Below are 23,381 nucleotides of genomic sequence, written 5' to 3'. Positions count from 1 at the left end.
ATGTGGGTTCTGGCCAACTTCCAAGTGTAGCTTCCAGCCACATTTAGGGACACACATCCCTATAAATTGTTCAAACCAACCTACACCAAATGATATCTTTCGGATTTCACTCAAAACATAATAAAGACATTTTCCTAGTCTTCTTCATGCTTGCAGTAATTCTTTGTAGTAACTTGAACACATGCATTAGGTATTAAAGTATACAATATATAAGTGTATGTTGCAACACTGACCAATAATTTGTGCAACCAATTTTGGAGAACTGTAAAGAACTTATTTTTCAAAGTTGCTCTTAATTGCAAGCTCAGTTGAAAGGTCTTCAGTTGGGACAACAAAAACAAAGGATCAGTAATTTTTCAGAGTTAAAATCTGTGCTTAAGTATAGGGTGAATTCCAAAACCTCCAAGCAATACAAAAATTCTCACTAGCACTTTATTTCAACAAGCACTTCAGAGTTTCATTACTTATATTAGAAAGATGTACAGTAAATACACCTTGCAACATGATCTTACATTTTTAGTCTACTAAAGAAAATGTTTCCTATAGTGGTAGACAAATGATGTGATTAAAAGATTACATATTCTAGGACCAAGTTTTATAGTTAAAAAATGGCATTTTCCTCAATTAAGACTCACAAAATATGGTCCTAATTGATTTGTTTAACAATAAACGTGGCCATGGTTACAATTAATGCCAAAGTCTTTTGCCAATTTATTTCTCTTTCTGTCCTTTGGGATTTCTCCTTCTCATAATACACTTGCAAGAAACAATAACTCTTGAAAATGTCTGCAAGGAGTTAATTCCAAACGATAAAGCAATCCAGTCCAGAAAGCAGCTAAGATTGAGCTTATGTCAACAGGTAGAATTTACAGTCCCACAAAAAGAAATGTTTAACAGTCAACTATTTAGCTGCAATAAATCAGACTTTCACTATGTTCTTCTTATCACTGTGATCTATAGATGAAAAGCAGTATATAGTAGCTAATTATTAATTTTATTTATTACCATAGGCAGGATTTTCTAGTAGTATTCTGTTCCTTAATGTGAAACTAGGGATCAGAACTTTATGATGACCTGAAGCTGATTTCTTAACAGTTTCGATTTCCTGCTCTTCATAGTCACCATAAATCTTGTTTTCCTCCTCAAAACTTCAGATGTTTCTAACTTCTTATCTATCAGCCTCTAAAGTGCTTCCAGACTCCCACAAATGTTTTAGCAGACTCCGCAGGCTTCCCTGCCACTCCGCTAAATGTAAGGCCATATATCTCTTTTGGGGGAGTTCCCCACTGAAGAAGCCATACCATGCAAAAAACATGTAAGCAGGGAGGACCCACAGGTACCCCAGTCTCGGCTGTGTTTGAAGTCTGAACCCATGCTGTCATCCTAACTTGCCTAGCATACAAACGGACTGGACAAGCCTGTGCTTAAGCTCACCAGGCCAAAGCAAGAGACAAGCTTCAGCATTTCTTCTCTGTGTCTGCAATCCCCAGGTCAGGCAAGGCTATGATGGCCCAAGTCCTCCACCAACTGTTCCATCATGCTTTGTAATGGCATCGTACGACTGATCTCAATATGGAAATGTGAAACCCGGATCATGGACTACATAGTGCTTAATCCAAAACTTTGATAGCAGAGATGTCATCACATAGGCATTGGTAAGTTTCCAGCCTTAAAACTGGCTGTCTTAAAAAAAGGAGGAGGGTGGGGACTGAGGAAGGAGAGCAGAGAAACTGGAGAGGGGCATGGTCAGGAGGGAAAAGGAACCTGCAAGGACACGCTTCATCACAGCTTAAGCATTTGAGAATGAGAATCTTAATGAAATACTTTGCATTTGCCCTACCTATGTTCTTTACAAATCACAGCCACTAGAACAGGTCAGTACAACAGACAGTTTCCTGTTCAATATGACTTTGACACTTGGTTGAATCCCTTGGCAGTGCTCTCAAGCAGTAAAACCAGGGCTCTTTCCCAGCTCCACTATAAGCTGTCAGGAAGTGTCACACTTCTAGGGAAAGCACGGGGCAAAGTCAGAAGGAAAGGAAAGGGGATTTACAATGCTTACATAGCTGTTAGAGCTGCTTCTGTAATAGAAAATGCTAACAGCAGTGCAGCTCAGCAAAGCCATTCTTTTGCCCAAAAGTAATCTTAAAAAAAAGCCATGTAATAAAAGATATCCTGGTACTGAAAAACAAGCAGTGTAACATGGAAGGACAGTGTGGTATGGAATAAGAAATCTTATATGACACACTGGCTCCTCACGTGAAAAATGGTCTAAGATGCCATTCATTACTTGGGTCTGCAGTTCTTAAAGAATACAAAGTGAATATATAAAAGGCTTCTCTCCTTCGATAGCATTATCCTTTCCAGTGTTGTGGTACATTTGATTAATGTCTAGCAACCTAAGGGATAAGGTGCCACATTTGCATTGCATGAAACATGAAATGACACAGGACTCATTGTCATGTTTCCTGATGGTGCTTTCATGTTCAATTATGTTGTTTTTTAAGCTGTTTGTTTTGCTTCTGCTGCTTGCATGGGCTCATGTGAATAGTTTAGTATTTGGGTCATGTGGCTTTGGTCACATGTGGTAGAGTTTACAGTATTTTATACATTTTTTCTATAAATAGGTGCTGAGAATATCCTGCCCCATCTCTGCATTTGACTCCTAGATGCAGCATTCACAGATGCAATTCTCTTGTGTGAAGCAGAGCTGAATGTTTACAGATGTGTTTGACAGAGCTAGCTTTCTGCTAAAAACTCTTTCCAAATCATGTTTTTCTTACTAAAATGAGGGAGAGTTCATAAAATGGGAATCCGTGTTTGATGGGAAACATGCTGCTAAGAAATACCATCATGTTGTGAAACACAGGAAAAAAATGTGAAGAACAGTTGTATGATGTCATTGGAGGACGGTTTTTTCCCCCTAATTTTGTAGAGATAAACAAATCAGCTGCAATTCTGTGTGTTTATCTTCCTCCACATCTAGGGCACCCTGTCTCAGTTGAATGCTTTACTGAGGTGCAAGAATAACTATTTTCCCCAAGGAAAACTGCATGCTCTTTTGTGAGCCTTTTCAAAAATGTTTTTGAAGTGACCATTCTGTTCTACCTTCTGCAGTGCCTGCAGTTGCCAGGGCTTCTTCCTCTCTGCCCCATTTGCAGCCACAGGCAATGGGAGTCTGCTGGGAAGTGCAGGAATGAAACAGCGTTCTCTGGATTCCTTCTCTCCCCACACACCCTAACATGGCTCTTCACTGCGGATGTAATGTGTTGCACTGACAGTTATAAAATTACCCTTCTGATTCTGATTATTTTTCCAGACAGATACCACTAGGTTGCTTTGTTATATTTGGATGCGTTCTTCTTATTATTTACTAATTCACATTTCTCAAGGGCAAGGCCTGCCTAGGATCAGCAAAGGGCGGACAAGTCTGCATCTGCTCTCAAGCACCCCTCTCCATTGCTGTTGATTCTCACTGCATACTGCTCCCTCCTTCACCCTTTCCTTACTCTTCTGTGCCTCAACATTTTTGTCCACTTTGCCAAGTCCCTCAAACATCTGCCTCCTCCACCCTGCTCTTGTGCTCAAGAATGTCTCTGGCAGAAGCCTATGACCAGAATGACTTTCCCCACCAGAGATCTATTCTTCCCTCTTGGTCTCACCCCAACAGAACACATCTCCCAGCACAAGTCTTGACTGCAACTTCTAGTGATCTCAATTCAGATCTTTGCCTTCCTCTACTTCCCTTTTCACAGCATGAGACTGTGACAGTCTCTCAAAAGAAGCTTGAGAGGGCATGACTGTCTTATCAGTTTACCTTTACCTTCACTGGTTATTCCCAATTCTCTTCCATGTAGTATCTACTGCAGATGCAGGAGTTTCTCATCTGTTTTCCACCAGCCAGCCCATGATCACCTCCTGAACTTCCCCCTCAGGCTCTGGCTGCATTCTTTTTTTACTCTTTTTATCTAAAAATGGAAATATAGAACAATCTCTTCCTCCTAAATCACACAACCCGCCCCCCCCCCCCCCAACCATACAGAAACACAATTGACTTCTTTCATCTCTAAGCTCATTCTGTGTTGTCAATACCATTACACGGAATTTTTCACACCATGTCCACCCAAGATCCTCTCTAGCATGGCTTTCCTCCTCAAATTTCAATAAAGATGCTGTCATTAGAGTTTCAAGTGATTGTTGTCTAGACAGATCTCACAGCCACTTACTCCTTTTTCATTCCCTCTACATATTATTTTCAACACTTGCTAGTGCATATGTTCAAGCAAATATTTACCTCCTCACACCCCTAATTTCATTGACATCATCATATCCTAATTGCCATATTTCTTTGACAGATCCTTTAGAAAGACTCTCCCATTCTTTCTTCCAGTTTTCTACGGGACTCTATGCCACATCTAAATTATGTCCTTTAATGTATTTCAGCCTCTTTTCAAGACTAAAGACTTGTTTGTTGACTCCCCACGTTCATGACAGGAATCTTTACTAGCAGCACTGAAACCTAACAGGTATGTGGCCACTACCTAGAGTCCAGCATAACTTTAGTATACACTTCCTTCTTCCTCTATTTTAAGCACTTCCCACCATCTCAATTTCAATCACAGTAATCTACCCAACATGATTACAAGCTTCTTTGTGTTACGAATTTGAGAAGATCCTCTTTTCCCTTGACCCCTCTAGTCTTCACATTCAGACCAGGTCTAATTTTCACAGCTAAAACTCCCCATAGCCCTCATCCTTTTGCAGCTTGGCTGAAAATCCTTCTTTCATTTAACTGAAGTAGCTTTGCCTCACTCTAAACCAAAGCAAGTCACAAAGATCTTTCTTCTAGCTTCAGCTCTAGGGCTTCTCTCTAAGCATCTCTTGAGTTGCTGCTCTTTCCTTACTGTACTTTCTTTTTAATTTTTCTGATGGAACAAATACAGCGCTCATTTGACTTGTAAGAGGCTTAAAACCACTGAGATTAAAACAGCCATGAAAAAAACCCAGACCAAAAGTTACTCACCTCCCTCCTTTTTCCCTGAACAGAGCAGAGCTTATACAACAGGCAGGAAGGGGTAAAATAGCTTGGGAGACCAAGGCAGCTGGTCTCATCAGACAACCGCACCCAGCTGTTTTATATATGGGACAGGAAGAGGAAATTAGAAGCTAGAGTAGGAGGATAATTCCCTGTTCAGAAGCTTAATGTGAAAAGACTGTTGCATTAAAGGCCATATTTGTTTGTGCTACATAAAGATTTGAACAAATAGGAAGTATTGTCACTATTAGCAGGAAAAAAGGGGAAAGCATTTTTATGTATTTTTCCTGTGGCTTGTGGCTTTTTTTCTCTTTACTACGACACTTCTAAGATTGCATGTTTTACCAGGATACCAAAAACGGAAACTGATTTTGTTGGATTTGCCTTTCCAATTTTTTGCCCCGTTCTTACATGTTTTCCTTTACACAGCCATTTGTCACAAAATACAAAGATGGAAAATTAATATTGTCTCTAATTCTGTGAAGTTTTTAGTCTTGACTCCATGCCAATTTAAATAATTCTTCCAACCTAAACTTTACCCACAGGATCACATAGCATGCTTGGTCTCTAAAATATTTGTATTAAATTTCTATGGCCTATCAAACAGCTGATTCGGGCTATCAAAAGGTCACTCACTAGAGCAAGCAGTGATTTCTCTTTCAGTTTGTGAAGCATTTTGGGAAAATACTGTAACTAGGTTGAACTTTCAAACTCTGCTGATACCAGAAGAAGCAACAAGAAGGAACCCCCTCCTCTTACTCTCTGAATAATATATCCATTTCTCTGCTATAGTGATAACCTGTTGGTTTTTTTTTTAATACCTAAGTAAATTCACTAGTTTATAGCAAGAAGCCCTGCTCATAAGGAAAGAGAGGAATACTGAGTCTCCTGTCTTTCTGCAGTTTTTGATTACATCATTTTTTCATTAAGCATGGTTGGTATTACAAGCAATACACAGCTTAGAATTGCCAATCTTGTAATAATTTGCAGCAGATCTGCTGTAAGATGAAGCAAACTCATTTCTAAACCTCATTACATTCTATAACTTCATTCTTGTTTTTCCTTTCATTAATAAAAAGACACAGTTCATGCTACATTTTCTATGAATCAATGAAGACTAATGGAATCGTACTTCACACACTTGAAATGAGAACTAAGTTGAAAATGAATATGGAAATTAGTACAATGTATTTAGAAATTTACCATTACTGGACTAAAAAACTACAGCAACGTAATAAAAAAAGGTCCATAATGGCTGCAGATCTATTTCATGGACTCATAGTTTCCCTTTTTATCATAGAATATAATTTTTAGAATGTTTGAAAAGTTTAATTCCTTAAATTTAAACTCTTGCAAAATGTGTCTACTGCATAATGAGAAAGTTTTAATGCCAAGATCATTTGACATATGTGAGAAACAGACATCAATATTTCTACCTGGTTCTCACAATCATTGCCTGTTCAGTGGGTGTAAATTGCTGTATTTTTTTCTTTTAATTTTGTCATCCTTAAAGCTCAGAGCGTGAGAAAAAAAAATTATTGCTGTTGATACATCTCAAGTTTTTGATAGTGGATGTTGTTAGAATGTCTTCTGTCCCACAACATTCATGGAATGGAATTTTCTTCAGCTGCATGTGCCATCTGTAATGACGATGCTTCTTTCAGGTTTGGGAATAACAAACAGAAGTGGCTCTGCATGATCTAGTTGTCCAGAGAACTCGCTTGCTGCAAACACCTCACAGTGGCTCCAAAGCAGCTGAATTTTTATGGTGCTCTACCTTCTATAGGAAGATTTAGATAGATTCCCAGATTTAATCTCAACCTGCCTCAAAGTAAAATGAGCATTGTGCTTGGAATCCAAATATTTTCCTGTCAGTGCTATGTATTGTTGTTTACAGCTATGCTAATGTTTTTTGCTTTTTTTGTGTTGTTTTACTTTTGACATCACTATTAACACCAATGAAATGCATTACGTCCAAGTGTTTGGCATCCCTGGAGTATAAATGGAGTATGTGAGCTGCAAATGAGGTTTTCTTCACATACATAGGATTGGCTTCTGTGAGTAACCCTGCTGAAATCACTTGAATGACTTGCTTTTTAAGAAGTCTGGGGGCTTACATATGTAGTAGAATCTTATACGAAATATTCTTCAGATTATTTATCTTTGAAAAATACATATTAAATATGGGAAGATGGAGCAAAATATTTAAAATAATTTTATCCATAGCTGCTAATTATGACATTAAAGTAGATATTTGCATTTATTTGTATATACTTAAATATGAAGACTTAAAAACTGAACCAATGTTCTCAACTATGTCTTTAAGAACCACCTAGTGGACAAACTTCATACAACAATTTTATGTAATACTACCTCTGCAGCGTTACACACTCCTTTCTTTTTTGGGGAAAAAAAAAAAAAAGAAAAGGATTCATCTATATAGGGGTGTAAAGGAGAGGGGAAGAAATGCACTCAATTACCGCTCTGTTGCAAATTTCCAATAAATGTCAGTGTAGAAAGAAAATTTATTTGCCCCAAAAGATATATTAAAAAATATAGTATGTTGCCTTTTTATGTTGCTTTTTTTTACATGGAAAAGGTGTGGAACTGATAGGCTGTTTAATGAAAAAATGTAGAAAACTGTTTTTCTACTAGATAATGCATAAAATTCAGGAAAATACTTGCTTAGTTCTGACAGAACCTGCATTCCATGCAACCATGCATTGTATCTTCAGTCTCCAAACCAGAGTAAACTGTAAAGTGAAAGCAAACAGCATCTATATTAAAAACTAATGATGTAAAAAATGTCTTCAGTAATAATAATCTAAAATGTGAGTAACCTCAGACATGCTGCCTTCTTCCATTATGGAAATTTAAATATATATTTTCTCAATTCAACTGTATTCCACTATTCCACATAGTTAGCAATACATATTCACCCTACTACATAAAGCATACCTTGTCATTTGCAATGTAGAGCTATTGCCTATGTTATAAAGAATAAAGATGTATTTGATTGTCTTTATAACAGGATTTCCTCAATTTATCTTCATTCAGATTTGTTAAATATTCATTTATTCATTGCAGAATCTTGCATATTTCCTTATTCTGCACTCAGACAAAGTGTTAATAAGGGATCTTATGTACAAACCATATTTTTCTGTCATTTGCTTGTTTCTAAATATACCAGGAAGCTCTTGGACATATACTACATATACCAGGAAGCACAGCTTTATGGAGGTATTTTTTCCCTCTTGTCCTTTCTATCACTGGCACAAACCAGCATATTTTGTAAAATCCTAAAATAGGGTTTGATGCTTGGTGCTACTTATTCAGCTGTCTTACAGATTCTGGAAATAAGGCCATTACTGTGCAGCAGGAATGTAAATTAATTTTTACATAGTATTCTCTATGGTATGAAATGGTTATTTCTCATTATTCCTTATAAGAAGAACCCTTCCTTTCTCAGGGACCCCCTCTATACCCTTTACGTGTTCCAGTTCAGGGAAAATGTTTGCGCTCAAGAGGAATATGTTGTCATGGAAATTCACATGGACGAAGTTATTTCTGTGGAACAGTCTACTGTTGGAGCAGCAGAAGACAGAGGGAAAAAAAAAAAGTGCCCACAGTGTTTGAAGCTGGAGTCCTTGTGTGTGTGGAAAATACATGCTTTAGCAGCTACCTCTGTAGAAGCTGGAGTAGATCAGTTCGGGCCAGAAGGCAATTTAGAATTTGAACCTGTTTGCTAATGAAAGGAAAAGCTTTCCAAAAAGTAATGTGAATGGAGGTAGGGTCAGAAATGAGCCACAAACACATGTCATCAGATTTTAGACATGGTAATGATTCATATTAAAATCCTAGTACTCCTCTGCTGTCTTAGATATGGCCACAGTCCTCCAAGGAGATCTATCTCTCTTGGCCTGAATGCTGTTTTCTTGTTTGGGTTATGCCACATAACCAGGACTAATCAGAGTTACTGGTTAATCAGAACCCGCAGTAGTAGAAGGGAGGGAAGGAGGGAGGGAGTGGCCCAGCATATTTGAGACCTACCCTGCAGTGGACTGGTAAGACGTCCAAGACCCCTTGTCACCTGCCACTTGTCTCCGTGAGTTCCTCATCTCCCATTTGCCCACGTGGTTTTAGCTCATTGAAGATTCAGGTAGGTGGCTCCGAGGATAAGGGAGGTTCGGCAGCTGCATTCTTACAGGCTGGATTTTACCTGTGGGATTAGAAAAGAATACATCATGCTCTAAACTTTCGAAAAAATATTTTCAAAACAACACATAGAATGTATTCCCACTCACTTGAAACACAGAGCTAGTAGATGAAAACCAGGAATGAAAACAATTATAAATAGCCCAGAATAGCTGCACTGAACACAAACCAAATAAAGTGGAAAAACAAGCAAGTGACATAACTCTTTTGAAGTTTACTTGATACTTAAAGAGGTTCTGTACAAATGAACCGTGATTGCTTCAGGAATATGGGTGATGCCAAGATCTTGGTCATCATTAAATAATACATATGAAATTATTGGGAGGGGATTGGAAAGTTGGGTGTGAAGTGGCAGAAAAAATTTCCCTGGTTTCCAGAGCCCAAGTTATTCTGAAGCCTCTGGTAAGTCTGCTAAGTTACTGTAGTCATGCAGAGGATTGTCTAAATTGCACAAATTCCCCTCACCAGTAATTCTATGGGCCAGGATGCTTATTGGACTCCACAGCACCTCCTTCTAGAACTCCTGCTCCTCAGCACACACACTGTGCACTGGAGTACCGAAGTACTCTGCAAAGCTTATTCCACATTCTCTACATAGCTTATTCCACATTCTCTACATCAAAGGAATCCTTTCTCTGCAGAACTGGGACTTTTATGACTCCTTTCTGCTACATTAAAGGAACTGGATTGAGGATCTTCACCATTTGTGTAAAAGACTTCCTTCTTCTGTGCTTACTTGGGGTTAAACAAACAACTTATTTTTATATGGCCCTCAAAACCAGCTTGAAAGCACCAGAAAATCAGCTGCAGCAAACTGTGTTCTGCTACCAGCAGCAAAACAGAGGAAGACTTCAACATCTGTGATTAAGAACAACTGTGCGCAGGACAACTGCTACAATTGCTGGTTGACAGGCAAAGAAATCTCGCTTGTTCAAACTCAGTTCAGCAGTCTGAAAGGTGTGTAATCTTAAAAAAAAAAGAAAAAAAGTAAGTGTGATCATCTGATGGTCACCCATATAAAAGAAATTTGCAACTCTAACAGAGATTCTTTTTTACATAAAGACTGCTGCATCCTACTGGCTGGGTTAGCAGAACATAGCATCCCTGCCACAGATTTTTTTTTTTTTAATTCAGTATTGACACAACTTGGGTGAATATTCACATTGCTGCTGTTCACTTCTATTTATTCTATGATAAATTCACAAATGAGGCTGGAATTAACACTCCTAAGAAAAGGAACAACTCCCTGATGAACTCCAATCTAATCTGTCTAGTAAAGAAACAGCTACACATACTTGGGAGTGGGGATTGGCTTCAATATGCCAAATTTTGCAGTTGTTGCAAGATGCTCTTTTGTACTTTATGTCTTTATTGATGTCAGGCCATGACACAAACTGCATACAGCAGGTTTTGGGACCCTGACACCTTTCCTATAGCAGGTTTTAGAATGTCCATAACACATGGGATCGCTCACTCCTAAAACCATGGAAATTAGTAAAGCTGTTAAATGTGGTGGATTAGCCAAAGCATAAAAATGCAAGAAAAACCTTGTATTCGTTAATTCCTCTGGTACTTATTTGATGCTTTCCCCAAGACCTGTTCTAGCTATCTGTATTTTCTGATTTGTGTCAGGCAGCACAGACACTCAGTCTAGCTGCCAACAGCTTTTACTGAAGGTTAGCAGGCTGGTGGCCATCAACTCCAGCTTAACAGGTCGGTTAGTTCATTTTATGAAGACATTTTCAGCTCGTGGACATTCTAGCTAAATTCTAGGTGCAACTGGAGAATTTCCTACTTTTAATGACCACAAGAAGTGCATGGTTAAAACCATGCGGGATGATTTAAGCCTGACTAGAAATGCCTGGCATTACACACTTGTCAGTGATTTGCTGCCAGAGTAGACCACTACTGAGTGTGTGTGCCTCTGTGGGTGTATGAGGAGGAAAAAACAAACAAAACACAACTGGCTCCCAATCTGTTCCTGCTGCTACTGTTAGATGTCTTTTCATAGACTGCCAACGCTTCTTGCATCAGTGCTGCTGGTATTGATAAATGTAATTTGTCATTTGAATGGCAAAATTTTAAAGCTCAATTTACAGTTTGCTGTGATGAGAAGAGTTCCAAAGGTCTCCTCAGTCCAAAGGGAATGCTCAGTCAGGATTCGCTTTAAATGCCTCATTTTATTAGGGAGATACAAGACACCTCTCCCTGTAAACTCAGCTTAAGGGCCCTAGTCAGCTCTTTTAGAAAGTTCATGGACTAAGGAGGAAAGGAGATGGGCAGAAGAAGGTGTTCTTGTTTATACTGTAGTAACAAACTACCACTAGTTCCTTCTACAACTTGCTAAGGTACCGCAGACCAGAAGCCCTGCGGTGTCTGGGTGGTGAAAGCTGCAGCTGCGTAAAGATCTTCCAGGGCATGAATGAGGTGCTGCGTTCTGTTCCCCTCAACCTCCGTTTTGGGAGGAGGAAGGGTGTAAATCCAAAGACCTTTCCCACGCCTGCCCTCTAATGGTGGCAGCGTCCCCAGAGAAAAAATCCCACACAGCAAAGGTGACCGCTTGACCTAACTACACAGTTTTGCTGTAGCTGTTCTGTCATTTTGAACAGTTCAGAAAAAGACAACATCGAATTGTTTGACATACCCTCATTCAGGTTGAGTAGTTTTCCTGTAATGGTTAAACAGCTTGATTCTGTACTGGTTTACACCGAGTCTGCCTTTTTAAATCAACAGCTTATGGCAGAGTAGAATTGGGCCCTTTACTTGCTTAAGGCATTGAGCATCTTTCACCTTTGCACACAGTTGTCATGAGAAATCATTCCTACTACAAGCTTCTGATGTCCTAATTTCCATTTTTCATCATCTGTTTTATTAAGTGTTCAGAATACGCCTGCACATGCAAATGGTTGCAAGCGGCAGTGCCGTAGGGATCCATCTAAACGTGGCCTGTTACTAAACAGCAGCCCTAGCCAGAAAGGCCCTTTTCACTGTAATCCTGAAATACTCCTGACGAGGTATTGCAAGAGTGACATACAGTGCTGGGATGAACCTCTCCCTCCACTGCTGTGGGCACTGGCCTTGTTCTCCTTTCAGTGGGGGGTCACTGGCAGAAGAATAACACCCTGTCACTCAGGGCTACCCCAGGAATGGGAAACCAGCTTCCACTCAGGACCAAGCAACGCCACCAAATGTGTTCCCGAGCAGCATGGCCAAAACCCATCTCCAAGGACCAAATTCAGGGTTAAAGTAGACGAAAGTGCAAGTTACATGACGGAAAACCGATCTCAACAGGACCATCCCACAAAGGGACCAGAAAAGAGCGTAGATTTCCAGTTTTGACTCCCCTCTAAATACGATTTCAGTTTTAAGAGAGAGATAAAGCCCAAAAGCACCTTCCCGGCATTTACACCTTACAATGCTTCCTCACATCCTCCCGCTTCTGAATGTCAGGTGGCTCAGCATGCTCTGCTGTTTCCACAGTGGCAAAATCCGTCTTCATCTGTTATTACTAGGACAAGCCCTTGTTCAGCATTCTTATCACTTTTCTGTCCCTGATTTGATTTTCTCTTTGCCCCCAAATTCAATTTTCCAGCAAATTATCCCAGCTGCTCGCAAAGCCTCCCCCGAGCACAGGCAGCAGGCTGTGTTCCTCTGCGGCACACGCTGCTCATGGCGCCTGCCCGGCTCCGGGCGCCGCCGCCCGCCTCCTCCCTCAACGAGGAGCGACAGGAGAGACCGCGGCCCCCCCTCCGGGAGGCAGCCGCCACCCGGGCCCTCCGGCAACCGACCGAACGCGGCCCGAGGGGTAGCGGTGCCGGCGATCGCTCCCGCCCCGCACAGGGTTAGAGCACCGCTTGATACCGCCCCCACCTCCCCTCACACCACAGGCCGCGGCGCGACAAGATGGCGACGGGCAGGCAGCGTACCGCCTCGCCTTTTGTGTCGTGCTTGCCCTCCCCCGCCCGCGCCACCGCCCAGCAACAGCGACACCCAGCGGCGCCTCGGCGCCTCGCGGGCTCCTGCCGGCCGCGTTTTCTCCGCCTTTGTACCACCCTCGCTCGTTGTTACGCCTGTGACGTCAGAGGGGCGCCCCGCCCTCACGCGTTGTAACCGTGTGTGACGCCAGAGAAGACAGGCCGGACGTCACGCGTGTGCCCTCGCTCCCGCCACAGCACCTTTTTCCAATGCTGCCGGTGAGGGCTGGCACAGCCCCCCCCGGGCCTGCCTCGTGTGGGGCTGGCACCCCAAACATCCCCCTTCGGGACGCAGGGAGCGGGGGAGAATCCATGCTGAGGGCAGCGTGGGGGGGATGGGCAGCGTGGGGGGGGATGGGCAGCGCTAACTCACCCGCGGGCCCGCGGGGATGGCATGGGGTGCAGTGGGAGAGCAGGGCCCAGGAGCCGGGGATTGTGTGGTGCCTTACCGGGTGCTGTTAGGTGGCCTGCCCCCAGCGCACTGCCCTTGGCGTCGCTCGCTGTCACCGCCTGTGAGAGGCAGGTGCCCGATCCTCCGAAGAGGAGCGACAGACCTGTTCCGGAGCCTCCGAGCACAGCACAAGGTCTCAGCCACTGCTGGGGCCTCTCATCTGTTGCCTCGAAGTGCACCTGTGAAAAAGTGACAAGCAAATGATTCTTTTCTGTGCTTTTTCACAACTTCTCACATTCAGCTGAAAATTCCAGTGTTCTCTGGTACAGGCTGTAATAGCCTATGGCCTTTGATACCAAGATTATTTTGTCTGTTTAGGTATTTGTATATTTTGCCCAACAAAAATACGGTTACAGTTGGATATTTCTAAGAATTAAAACCACTTGTGATGTAAATAAAAATCATACTGTTTGCTCAACCTTCTGATTAGCTGTTTATTTATATAACAAAAAACCTCTCCCAACTCATACTTGAATAGCTAACAAGACCTGCTGTATTTAAATTAAACACTGAATACATAGCAAGTTTCATATTCCAAACACATGGTTTTGCATAAATGCAATACCTGAAAGGGCCCCAAAGCAGCGTACGCCACAGGTTTGCATTAAATGTCACTGGTCCTATTTGCGTAATGCAAAAGAAAATCATTGTCTTGCACACATACCAAAGAGCAGTGCTGTAATGTAAGTTGACAGAATACATTAGGTCAGGGATAGCAACCAGTGAATGCTGATGGCCTGCAGAGGGTATGGAGAGGATGTATGGAAGAAAATGGAGGGGTTACTTGTGTAGCAATTACTGTAAAAACACACATCTGCATTTTCCAGGGAGCTCAGAATCCCCATGAAGTTCTGTACCAGCTCTCACCCTTATTCTGGGAGGAGATGGATTTGAGAACATACATTTAACTGAGGAGTTTGCTTTGCTATCTCACTCTCCACTTGTGTAAGTCTCCAGTGTCTAATAATGTAGCTAGTCTTGATTTCAGTTTTCTGTAGGAAAAAATGTCCTCAGGTGACAGCGCTGTGCATGCTCTGGAACTTGGTTGTTCTAAATATGGATCAGGCTCTTTTCAATAAGCTCTTTATTAATCTGGCAGTTTCCTACCAAAGTATTAGGGTGGGAACTGTTCCATTGGCAAAATTATGCCTAAGTCTATACTTAATTGCAAACTATTTACATTAAATAATGTCACTGTCAGCTATAGTTACGTCAGTTGCATCAGAACTAATTCAGTGCTTTAGACACATACACTCATCTGTAACATCTCTTCAGGCTAGCTCACAGAAGAAAGAAAAATAGCATAGGAGATACAGCTTTTTCCAACCTACATAAGGCAATGTCTGCTTAGCTTTTGAAGAACCATTGCTTTCTGGGCCTTTGCTTGATTTAGTTTGATTTTGGCACATGTGACAAGTCTTACATTTTCCCCAGTGTCACTTTTCATTTTCAGGCATCTTCAGTCCTCACAGATTCATCCATGCCTAACTGGCCTTCCCATGTTCTTCTTAGTAATTTTATTCAACACAGGAGAAAACATCCTTTCTAGTACCTTTAGACAAAGTCTCAGAAAAATTTTCGTTTATACTGGCAATAGGTGCTGGGAATATACACCACCAGCTACCCTGTGCTAAAAGCCAGACGTAAGTTTCCATTGACTTTCATCTTAGGGTAAATGGAGAACGATAAATACATACCGAGCCTTCCCTTACTGGAGATATATGTAATAACTAACAAACTGGAAAAGGCGTGATTTGTCACTATGCTGTGGAAAATATCCTGAGATTTTTCTTAAACTGTTTTTGTTCTTTGCTTCTTCAGTGACGATGTTTTCCTGATGAAGCCATAGAATTGACATACTTTTACCCAGTAATAGACTTTTATCCTCTTCCTTTGGCTTTTCTGTTACTGTGAATAATTTAGATTCCTGTACTGCCTTGGTCTGTGTGTCACTGTCCAACCTGAAGAAGCACATGCTGCTTTTCTGTCTGGTAAACACTTTTATTGCCGTCAGCTGCAATACTTGCTGCCTACTATTCTGCTGAAGAGTTCACTTGAATTTTTTAGTGTTGTCTTCCTGTGCATGCCCTGCTAATGGCTCCATGCACATTTTCCCCAGGCTGGCACCTCCCTTGCTGCCTGCTACTTGCGTCAGAGCAATCACTCCTGTAAAATTGCCTTTGGACCAGGTGAGGTTTTTTCTTTTATATTTACAAATTTATACTTACAGTTATAATTACAAAAAATATTAATTTTTGTACTGTTTTACTGAGATTTTTGTTCCATTTCACAATCCCTAAGTCTTAGCACCCCAAATGGCTCTGTAGCAAATCTTCACAAACTTTTGCAACAAACTCTTTCGTCATTCCCCTCAGAAGGATATGCAGTCCAAAAAGAACAAGTTTGCCCTCCTAGCCAGTGCTAGGTCCCACATTACATAGGCAGAACTCTGCCTTATGTTTGTTTTTCTCAGCACCCTGAGTTGAGAAACTAAAGAGGACCCATGACCTGGCACTAATGAATAAGCTTCCAGAACTGCAGCACAGGGACGCAGGATACAGGTTACTGGAGGGAGGTGATGGAGGGCATCACTACATATGGTGAATCCCTGACTGATTTTTATAACACTTTTTTCTTCTAAGGTCAGTGTGGAAAACTGCAGTCCGTATCTTGGTCACTCGATGGGTTGTGTAGTCTTCACAGTCTGTGTGGTTCATAATTAGCCGTCTTCACCTAGAGTTAAAGGAAACCTGTTAAGAGTACAGAAAACTTCAGAGCGAGAAATAAAACCAGCTTGTCTTCCTTTTACTTGCAGGTAGAAGAGAATTCAATCTATCTCAGCGAATTTGCGTGTAGGGGGAGCTGCTCATTGCTCCACTCCTCTACGTTGAAGTTTCTCAATTCCTTTTTACTCTTGTAACCATGGCTGCTGAAGCCCAGATAAGAATGGTCTTTACACATATTGGTTTAATTGGAAGGTACCCGTTGTCGTTGAGATGGTCTGAGATGTGATACTGAATGGCATTTGCTGCAGCCCTGCTTTGTTCAGTGCAGTGTGTAGCAGAGCGTTACAGAGGCCCTCGCAGACTCGGGGAAGCTCAGCTGTGTGGCAGGGTGTCTGCACCCTAGGTATGATGCTTGCACACAGAGTACCTACCCCTCAGCCCTAATCACCCCTCTGCACACATCTTACAGCTTCAGCTGAGAGCTGGCTTGAGCCTTCGTGTCTAGTTAAAGTATAATGTATCTGTATTTAAAGTATAATGGTTTCTACTTGTAGGTAACTGGCATTAACTTCTTAAAAACTATTTTAGTACTATGGGACTTGAGCATCTAGATGCTACTGTAACTTGATAATAATAGAAAACAATGATACACGTGAGTGTTTGAATTATAGGAATTATTTAAGAACAGTAGGACAGAAACAGTCCTCAGCCCTTCCAGCTTATTGAAACTGGTTGCCTTTTCTTGCTTTTCTTGGTACACAATAACTGCTATTTACATCTGATTTATTATAAGCACATGTTGAGTAATAGACCATAAAGCTTTTGGAGTTTCTATTTTCAGTTACATTGTACCGCTGCTGAATAAGAATGCAATTGCTGAAATTTGTTTTCAATGGTATGTTGATTAAAAGCTGCTTGAGTTTAAAATTTCCAACCATCTAAAATGAAAACCCTTCACATGCTTCATATCCCTGGCCAGCCAGAGAGTTTATTTTCCTACAGTGTATAAATAATGGATTTTTCTGTTTATATGTATCCATCATCAAACTAGGTTGAATTCTCAACTGGAAGTGTGAATTGTCTTGCAGTGAAGCTAACTAGCTGGAACTAATTTTGAAATGGGTATAGTGCATAATTATGGTAACCTAGTGTACAGGGACAGATCCACCTGAATCAGTCATATCTGATGTAGAAAAACATGAATAAAAATGACACTGAAAACATAGCTGCCTGGTTATAAACAAAATCCATTTTTTATTTAGTGATTTAAATCCCTTTACTTAGCAGAAAACAAGTGTCAAAGCTGAATATATTTCACACTAGCTTTTTCAGTGGATGCTTTAAGCTTGACCGTTGGCAACAGTTTACAGATAATCTTGCCTATGGAGAGAGGGAAAAGTTGTCCACAGAAAAAGTAAAACCACTCAAACAAACTGCATGGTTTTAAAATTTACATTGCCTTTAAATGTTCTATGTTTCCAGTACTGGGGTGGCTCAGAAACTGGTTAACCCATTCACAGTTGGCCTGGTGGCTGCAGGGAATTCCCCAAAATAGGTGTATCCCAAGCGGCACACAGGCAGGTGACCAGCAAGGTCGAAAAATATAGCAGGAGAAAAGAAAAAAGCAAGTGTTGATTCCCACAATGGGAAAGTTTTTGGTAGAAGGGACGTTGCCAACAAAGTTTCAGGAAGGATGAAGTGAGCAGGTGAAGTGTTGGAAGGAAATTGGTAGAAGACATGGGAGGAAGTATGAAGGGGGAGATAATTTAAGGGGATTAAATACAGAGAGACTTGCCAGTCATGCTGGAGTTTCAGGATATCTGAACTAGAGGGGGACTGGGGGAAGGGAGAGAGCCTTTGAACAGAGGAAATTTATGGACCTCTGAAAGCAGAGATAAAGATAAGGCCTTTCAGAGATGGCTGAAGATGAAAGACTCACAATTAATCTAACTGTGGGAGATATATCTAGCTAAAGGAGCTGCAAGATGTAAAACTTTTGTTGCTGCTGCATGACGTGTTATGGCATTGTGTCTCCCTGGGTAACACCCTGTGGGCTGGATGAAGGAGGATTCCAGTTTCCTTCCAGCACCAGGCCTTGCCGGCCGTGTATCACTTCTCTAGTGTTATTAGCCACCCATGAGCTTCCTGACAACCAGAGTAGTCAGACTTTGCTATAGTTATTTTTTCACCTTAAAAAGAAGGAAGATGCACTTGCATCTACTATTTACCTTGAATGTAGCTCATCAAGAACCCACTGAGTCACTGAAAGGCTCTGTGGATATCAGACTGCCGATTTGTTAGCTGCATGCAGTGCTAAGACAGGTGCTGAGACTTTCACTGCAACCCTCAAGTAATAAAAGTACTTCTCTAAGAGCAGCTATTGTTTATTTCAGTTTGATGAATGCCAAGGTAGCAAGCAGCACAGGGAGAAACACAAATAAGAATGTAGCATCTTTACAAATACAGTCATTTCTCCTATGCCCAGTTCTTCTCCTTGGAGAAAAGGGAGTTGTAGACTGCACCCAGCTCGGCTAAGCTGGGATGGATCAGAGAGGTCACTGAGTCCAGACCTTTGCAGTTGTGGGCACATGTTTCCTAAAGGATTTTTTCAAGTCTGCATTTAAAAGCCCTGTCCCTTCCACTGGGGAAATTATGCTATAGATTCTCGTAATTCATGTTCAGGAAGCATTTCTGGATACTCAGAACATGTTTTTTGCTTCTCATGCACTCACTGGGCTCTTTGCTGTTCCCTGTGAATCCTGCTGAAAAATGCCTTTCCTTCACTGGTGGTCTTCTTCAAATATTTGTAAGCTGTTATCATGTCCCCCATTAATCATTTCTTAGTGAAGCAATTCATATATTTAACTCTTCTAATCTCTCCTCATAAATCAATCCTCCTAGCCTTTGGATCATGTTTGGTGCTTTTCCCTGAACTCTCTAATTTGCCAATATCCAGAAATGCGTATAATATTCCAGATGGAGCTGTACCAGCACCATAGGGAAAGTGGCTGTTTCTTCTTTTCTCAGTGATGTGGTTCTGTTTACTCTGCCCAATATTGTACTGGCCTTTGCACACCACATCATGTTGGCATTTCACATGAGCTATCTCCCTTCAATCTCTTTCATCATTATCGCATCCCAGATTTCTCCTTCCTATTATCCCTTCTCAGATGGTCTCCCAGCCTGCATTTTTTTCAAAGTGGAGTCTCATTTAGTTATTTTCTTCCCATGGTTCTATCTTCTCTAGGAAATTCTGTATTATTTTCTTTGTACACTGATCTTTCTGTCTTTCATGGCCATATCTATGAGTTTCATCAAAGTGCTGTGCACTGTCTTTTCCAGATCATTAATAAAGAAGTCCGACAAAGCAGCCATCCACATGGTAGCCAGGAGACACTTCCCACCATCTCACTACATTGCAGCTTATTTCCTGTAATTTCATTACTTCAGCAGCTTGAAAGCCACATGGAGATGGCCAAGTCAGTATGAATTACTTTTTCAGCTAAGATCCTGTGAGATACAACACCATACCTCTATTAAAGCTCATCTGCACTTCTGGTACTTTCCTGTCCTGGCTAAAGGCTCTGTACCCAAGGCTCACTGAAGTCAGAAGTGACTATTAGGAACAGAAAGTGGATTTACGACAGTGTCTCCCTGCAGTACCCTTGCTGTTGTTAAAGCTGGTAATGTTAATCTTTTCCTCTGCTCTAATTTTTCAGTTATTTGGCTTATGCGCAGCAAACATAAAGGAGTTTAGCTAATTCTGTTAAAATCCTGTAGGATGCATGTTGTTCAGCTTTTTTTGACTTGTTCACATTTCCCTAATGTGTCTCCTTACGTGTCCTTTATCAGTTTTTGCAGTTTCTTTCACCGGATCCTCATCCCACCTTCCCTCAGGGCTCCAGGCATTTCTTCTTGGTTTTTCCCACTGAGGAGATACTTGAAAAAGAACTTGGTGCCAGACCCATTTCTGAGCCTTCCATTTATTCCTTGAATGTGTGAAAGGATCTGTTCTTACTAGCATTTATTTTCTTCAAAGAATACTTATAAAAGCCCTTGAAAGAGTCAAGGTCAATCTCCTCAAACTCTGTGGCTAATAAAAAATTTTGCAGAATGTTTTTTTTCAGATGGTTTGGGAGGGTTGAAGGTTTTGGGGAGGGGTGTCCTTTGGTTTGGGGATTGGTTTTTAGGTGTATTTATATTTAACTTGCAATTCTTGATTGACCAAATAGATGAGAATTATTTCTTTTTTAATATAGCTCTACCATCTGTGCAAGGAAAATGAAATCTTTGCTGTTAATAAACTTTTGCACCATAACTTGATGCCAGTCTTACTGTCCTGAAGTGCTGGTGAACTTACACTGTTTGAAATAAGCTTAAATGACCTGGATTTCTTATACTAGACTAAAGTGGATTCGAGTATATCTAGTTTTTCTTATTTCACTATTTCCATGTATAATTACTGTTAGTGATCTCAAGAATAAGATGAAATTGAGTGATTTTACACTCTTTAAATTACACAACTAAAAAAATAATTAGAAACATAACCTTGGATGACAGTGACTTCTTCAAATAATTGATGAGAGAAGGAGCAGAACATGATAGCTATCAGAAACGAGTCTTGGCTCTCAACAAAAAAAGGAAGTAAGAAATACAGTGAAAGACCAAATTATGTCTCATATTGCCTCTGTGACACTTCTTTCAGTTTTAAAGATTTTGGGAAGTGATAAGTAATCAGCATAACTGTCTTGGGGAACAGACAGATATTACTATCTCTCTTATTAAAGATGGGGAAGCACAGGGGTGGCAGTGAGGCAAATTGACTGTGTGGCATGAACCAGGCTTATAGCACAGTACCATTAAAAAGTATCTCTTATTCTGTTTACCCAAGCTACGTTACCACTGCAATTAGGTATATTTAAAAACTAACAAGCACACAAAAGCACTAGGAGATAACGTTGCCTTGTCAGGAGAAAGGCATGAGATCTGATTCAATAATTCTTTCACATTTCTAATACTTGCCATTCTGAGTTATATTCCCAGATAGAGCAAGTTTTTGAGATGCTGGCTGGTTCTGTTAACATCTAAGTTTATGTTATCAGGGTTATTTTTACAGTGATTAAATTGATTACAGTTAGGGCTTACTCTTTCAGAAAAGAAGTTCCTCTGGAATATGCTACAGTGATTGCCTGCCATCCCCTTGGATATGCTATCAGTGCGCTGTAGATGGGTTAATTGGCAGAACCATTGTTTCATCCCACTGTATGTTGTCCTTTTTCCATACTGCTGGATGCAGCTGAAGTTCAATACTGGCTATGCAAAGCCTGCTATTGATTGCTATGAATCCATCGTGCTTATACTGAATGGATTTAAAGCAATGCATGTTTATTCTGCATGTGTCAAATGACATTCTGCTACAACCTTGTGCCTTACATGTGAATCTTGTGAGAGAAATGGATAAAAATTGCGGAAGGAATGACATTAAGAAGGCCAGGTCTCTGGCTTTCATTTGTTTCTATCCTTTTAAACAGATGAATGTCTGATTTTATATGGAATGCAGTAATATCAATGCTGAGTTAGAATTAAAAAAAATGTATTCTTGGCTTACTCAAAGATGAGGAGGAAAGAGATGCCAATTAATAGTATTGGCTGTTGAGAGCCTACATGTAATGAACGGCTAGTTTCAGTCATGTTAGAAAATAGATGACTTCCTTATAAAACTTTATCATAGTTGGCACTCTTTCTCTTATTGAAAAAAAACAAAAGAGTGATCTGGCATGAAGCTTACACTACATTTTACCTTTAATGGAGATCTCTTCAGATAGAAGTTTCAGCAGACTCGTGGGTTATGCTGCAGAGAACTTCCACCTTTATTGCTTGTTATGAATGTGAGTTTTATGGAAAACAGGACTGTCAAGCTAACAGCTTTGTGCACTTATTAAAATTTTAAATTTTTTTTTTTTTTAATCTGGGACTAGCTCAGTATTGTTTCCACACAGTATGCAAGCTGAAGAAATGAAAGCACCTGAAATACAGTGTGCATTTAGGTGACTAACGGCAAATGTGTGTGGTCTGAAGATAGAGCAGTCAACATTTAAGTGTTGGCTGTTTTACCAGCTGCCTTCACTCAAAATAGGTGTTGTGTGGGACTCTCCCTCTTCCTTTGCACAGCTGCTCAGGAGATGTCGGTGCATGTGGAGTCATAAAGGTTTAATGACTCTCAATTGCAGACTGCTTGAACCTTGTTGCTGGTTGATGCCAGCAGCAATATCTCAGCCTGACCCTCGATCTCTGCTGGGAGGGGGCTGGCGGTGGCTGTGGGCAGTGGGAGCAGCTAGGGGGAGAGCAGAGAGGCTCTGCCCAGCCCCAGCACAGCAGCACGGCTCCCCTGCATGGAGGTGTCACCAAGCTGCTTTTGTAGGTCTGTGGTGGCTCTCCCACTGGTCTTTGTACAGTTGAACCTGAGTTATCTGAATTTATTGCTAGAAAATCCCCCTGTTACTTGAAACATGTTCTTCGTGCTTTCTGATGTTTATTCATTACGCTGGAGAGGAAAGCAGTTATATTACCATGTGATTATCTCTTGTGTTTCGCCTCTGCTGTTGCATTTCTGTAGCCGATGTTTTCCTTTTTTGGGCTGAAACGCTTTTCCCCACGTTGTGTGGGCCCTGGTCCCTCGCTGTGTGCGCTGTAACCCCTGGCAACGCCTGGCACCTCGGCACAAACACGATGGATGGCGGCTCCCTGCGTATGAGTGCACATCTCCGGCGCCCACCCGGCGGTGGACACCACCCCAGGGGGCTGTGGCGGCCCAGCACGCTCCCCTGCTTGCTGCCAGCCAGAGCCCTTAACCCTGGCCAGGCTTTGTTCGTTAGCAGCAATGCCGCTAATGAAGTTGCTGTGAACTTCTTCGTGGTTTACAGCATGTGAGATTTTCAGACTCGTCCATCATTGGGTTTATTTTGTTTCCGTGGGTTTTG

General features: G+C 41.2%; 1 long non-coding RNA gene across 1 annotated transcript in view; it reads right to left on the bottom strand.

Moving 5' to 3' along the window:
- LOC130154421 (uncharacterized) overlaps positions 1-23,381 on the bottom strand; it is a 180,717-nt gene that overhangs the window by 52,037 nt on the left and 105,299 nt on the right. The window contains exons 2-4 of the long non-coding RNA XR_008823736.1: positions 13,674-16,408; positions 9,086-9,254; positions 7,717-7,788 (exon numbers count right to left, since the gene is read on the bottom strand). This is a non-coding gene — a long non-coding RNA (uncharacterized LOC130154421). The remainder of the gene's footprint in view (positions 1-7,716; positions 7,789-9,085; positions 9,255-13,673; positions 16,409-23,381) is intronic.

This window comes from Falco biarmicus, chromosome 8 (genome assembly GCF_023638135.1).
Source record: "Falco biarmicus isolate bFalBia1 chromosome 8, bFalBia1.pri, whole genome shotgun sequence".
Lineage (NCBI taxonomy): Eukaryota > Metazoa > Chordata > Aves > Falconiformes > Falconidae > Falco > Falco biarmicus.
Note: the sequence above shows the minus strand (reverse complement) of the source record. Positions and strands in the feature narration are given on the sequence as shown.